The sequence below is a fragment of the Cupressus sempervirens genome, chromosome 3, assembly GCF_028749045.1.
Source record: "Cupressus sempervirens isolate cs-2001-9-10 chromosome 3, ASM2874904v1, whole genome shotgun sequence".
Taxonomy (NCBI): Eukaryota; Viridiplantae; Streptophyta; class Pinopsida; order Cupressales; family Cupressaceae; genus Cupressus; species Cupressus sempervirens.
The window spans coordinates 353,682,232-353,686,824 of record NC_143120.1 but is presented as its reverse complement, the minus strand read 5'-3'; positions in this window follow the sequence as shown (position 1 = coordinate 353,686,824).

The window sequence follows — 4,593 nt, the reverse complement described above, 5'->3', positions numbered from 1 at the left end:
GGTCATATATTATGTTTGTATAGTAAAAGAATACTTTAACTGAAGAGAAAAAAACTATACAATATTAAAACATGATATCATGCTTTAAAAACTAAAAAGGTACCTGTAACAAAGAACTTCATTTCAACTTGCTAATTGGTTGTCACTATTAACTATAAGCTTATCTTTAAAGTTTGAGCTTCACTTGGTTTCAAGAATAGTTAAATATTCTCTACTTAACAGGGCCAACCACGTGAAGGTGGAAGCTCATTTGGCCCCTCCCCCCCCCTAACATGACTCTAAATTCCCCATTAACATTTAATAACATTCAATTCATCCATTTTTGAAATAGAACATTCAATCATTATAATCACATGATAACATTCATTAACAGATAAAATTCATAAACACACAACATTCACGAATAATTCATTAACATGCAACATTGAAGAGTAAGTCATTCATGAATAATTCATTAACACAATACTCACTAACAATATTCAAGAGTAAGTCATTCATGAATAATCATCTCTTTTTTGCTTTCTTGCCGTTTCTTTTTTCATAAAATTTCTAAGAGGAATATCAATGTCCTTGTTAGGATCCCCCTCCTCTACTGGTTCTAACACATGTCTCCTCATCCGTTCAAGAACACCATGAGGACGCTGCACCAAAGGGGGGTCCGCTGCAATAACAAGTACTTCATGAGGTTAAATTCCCACCATTTTATATTAGTGAATTACGAGTTTTTATTTAAGTAAAAGAACTATAAATCAAAAAATTAATTTAATAGAACAAAACATAGATTTTCTTTACCTGAATGTGCCACATGATCTACCTGCTGATCAGTCTGAACATCCTCTGGCACTCGTTCAGCACGACATGATTCTATATCCTCAACACAAAAAGGTTACAGAAAGTTCAATTAAAGATGTTAAATTGTTTTAATAATTACATAATTAGTTTTAAATAACAAATGAACACCTCCATTGATGGTACGATGCACATCAGGGGCTTCATGATGCTGCGTATGATCTGTGTCAGGATTAACAGGCTGCATTGCAATGTCATGCACATTATTATCAAATAAATTGTTGCTCAAGTATTCAATTTCTAATATATTTTTTGGCATATTTACCTATGCACATGATGTAGGAGACTGTTCGGTTGGGGCAATGGAAGCTTGTTGTAGGCGTTCAACCACCACTGCATAGCCTTGCTTGAAGGCAATTTTTTTGTGTTCTTCTGTGGCCTCTAGATTAAAATCAACGCCCTGCATTTTTTTATTAATTAACAAAATTATTTGCATTTTATAAATAATTTTTCTTTGCAATTCATTTATTGCTACTTACAATGCGTGCTTTGATTTTCGAATATCCCCCAGAGCCAAATTTGTGCTGCCCAACCTTTTCCAGCCTCGCCTTTGTTGCCTTTGATGTGTCCTGCAACCTATGAAAAGTTTGAAATATGTTAGATGATATAAAGAGAATACTAGAATCATTATGGAAACATTTACTTCACTTGGGTTTGATGTCTTTGGAGGAAAAAATGCGCCATATGTATGGGTTTGATTTCCTGGTCAAAATTCATGGGATATTTTTACTGAGATCCTTGAGAAAGCACATATAGTTACAACTCCAGGAAGTGGGTTTGGACCCGCAGGTGAAGGTTTTATAAGGGTGAGTGCCTTTGGTCATAGAGAGAACATATTAGAAGCTTCATTTATCAATATATCTTATGTAGGATTTATGCCCAGATTGAGATTGAGATTTATAAGCAATTGTGTCAGCATATGAATTACATACCTTTCATATTTACAATAACAAAATTTAAATACCAAAATTGAGGATTATGTGTGGTAGTATGTTGGAGAAATAACTCCTATTTTAGGGATTTTGACAAAACAACATAGCGAGAAATATTGAATTCAAAAGGATGAGAATGTGAAGGAACAATAGGTGTAGGTGAAGGTTCAAATCACATGAAAAGTCATTTGTACACACTGTGAATTTTGTTGTACATTATGTTGTATTTTAAGAGTGCTCCCCCAAGGTAGATGTGTTAGGCTTGGTACTTTGTCTCTTTACTTCACTGATATATGTGTTTGAATTAGTCTACACACAAATAATTAACATTTTACCAAAGCTGATACGCCTTTTGTGAGCTTGCAAAGAGCTAAGGAATGAAAGAGAAAGATTGGAAGCAGGGTGATATCAGGAAAAATATCTTTTAATGAGTTTCCATCTTTACAGTTTCCACAGGAGAAAAAGCAAGGATTCCCTAAAAACGATAATCTACTGGTTGGGTATAGACACATAATCCATGTGATCAAAGCTTCAGCAGTAAAGGAAAATACTAAAAAAGAAGAATGGATTTTAGATGTGGTGGAAATGCTCAGCTCTAAATTCTTTAGGATTCTCAGACTACATTGTTATTTGACGATAGAGATTAGATTTTGTGATGCTTCACACTTAAATCTGATGTATAGTGTATATGCACTTCTTTTTTGATATGCAACAAAGCACAAAATGGAATTGATGACAGTATAAAATAACAATCACTAATGACAACATTATATAGTGTTATCATAGTTAACAGAATACTACAGAATATGGGATTTGATATCTTCAATGATGGATTTCATCAGAATTTAGATGTAGATTAAGTGCAGATTTGATGCACACATGACCCAAAAGAAAATAGGGGATAGGAAACTCAAGATAGCGAGCAATTATTGTAAAAGAAAGGGAAAGTCAACAAGTATAGTGGTCAAGGTGTTGCCTATTTTTATGACTCAAAATCTAACATGGTACATCATATCACAAGATTCGGTTGTCACAACTTTGAGTAGGAATTTCTTAGTTGAATTAGAGTTTGAGTTCAACGAAGATAAAATTTGAGAAAAGAACCCATAGGAGACATAGGCTCTAAAATTTGTCACTAAATATGAATAAAGGGTTTCATTTTGTCAATATATCTTATGTAGGATTTATGCCCAGATTGAGATTGAGATTTATAAGCAATTGTGTCAGCATATGACTTACATACCTTTCATTGATAGATAGATTAAATTGAGCTAGTTAAAATTGTTGATACTGAAGTTGAACCCTAAATTTTTTCATTAATGTACTAGTAGTTAATACTATTGCATACCTTTTTGGATTTTTTGGTGCACTTTCTTTTGGCGGACGTTTCCCTTTCTCCTTTGCATCCAAAATGAACTCATTCCAATCCCTCACTGAAACAAAGGGAGGACGCTCGTACTTTGAGTTGTGGATGAGGCTCTTTCTATATGTGTCCCTCACAACCTTAAGATGTCTGGCAGATTTTTGTAACAATTTCTTACGATCAAAAATATTACTAATAAACTCATGCTCTATATCTTTGATGAGCTCATCTTTTAATTTTTGAGATTGGTAGTTCCACCTTTTAAGAAAAAACACAAAATTGTTAGATATAGCTAGTATAAGAAAAGACTCGAATGAAAGGAAAAATGTTGCACCAATTAATGATATGAAAAAAAACAGTGGGATAAAATTAGTTTAGTTATGATGTACAACAACCTAGTACATATGGTGGGCCCGAATCTTCACAGCGTGAGGTTATAAAGCCTCCTATAAAATGTATCATTTCCTGCAAAAAATGTCATGGGATAATTAATAGTAAAAACCATTAAAATGAATCATATGAAAGAAGACTCCCACTTTTGGTTCTCTGTAGAAAAATTAGTTAGTATCTTCTACTCAAATCATGAAATTGCAATGTACCAAATTACTAAACTAGAGAATTACTGGTATAGACAAAAGGTCATTGATAATTCAGATGATCCTACCAAACCCCTAATAAAAAGGAATTCTAGAATAATTAAACAACTTGCACAATATGACACACTAAAGGTCATGAGGCGTCACTCCACATCAAAAGCCCTTGCATTCACCACTTCCTATCATGTTTACATCTTGCAAGAAAATCCTTATTACAATATAAAAAATAATTATTTAAAGTACCTAGAAGCTTTGGACATTTCAAAGGCATTAATTCATTATGGTCAATCAACAACAATGTCTCCATAGATCCCGTGCTAGAAACATGGGTAGCTCCAGGAAATGATGGTGAATTATCAGCAATAGATGTACTATGGTCCGCATTTGGCGGCATACCAGATGGTGCATCTCCTACCACAAAATAAACAATACACTATGTGATGCATCCCAAGATTAAAGTACATATTATCAACTCATAATTAACACAAAACAAAATATAGCAAAACAAGGATTTACCAGCTGGATGTCCCCTTGTTGCCGACATTGCAGTCAGCAATCTCGTATGAGCATCTGTCAACCTCGTAGGAGTCTCCTGCACTAGATGACTTGAACAATACATTTCTAGCAAAGGCATTCTGAAATAATAAAAGTAAGAGTTAAGAAGTTTTGAATGTTCGAAATAAAAAATTCCTTCTAACTTGTCAACTAAAAGATTATTTTACCAGTGGCAACCGGAACTCTGCTACTACCCCCCTGACCGCGTTGTCCTTGACCACATTTTGGATCAATTCCCAAAAATTCCTGTATAACAAGAATTTAGTAGTTAAAGTTTCTTCCAACTCTTTAAAAAAAT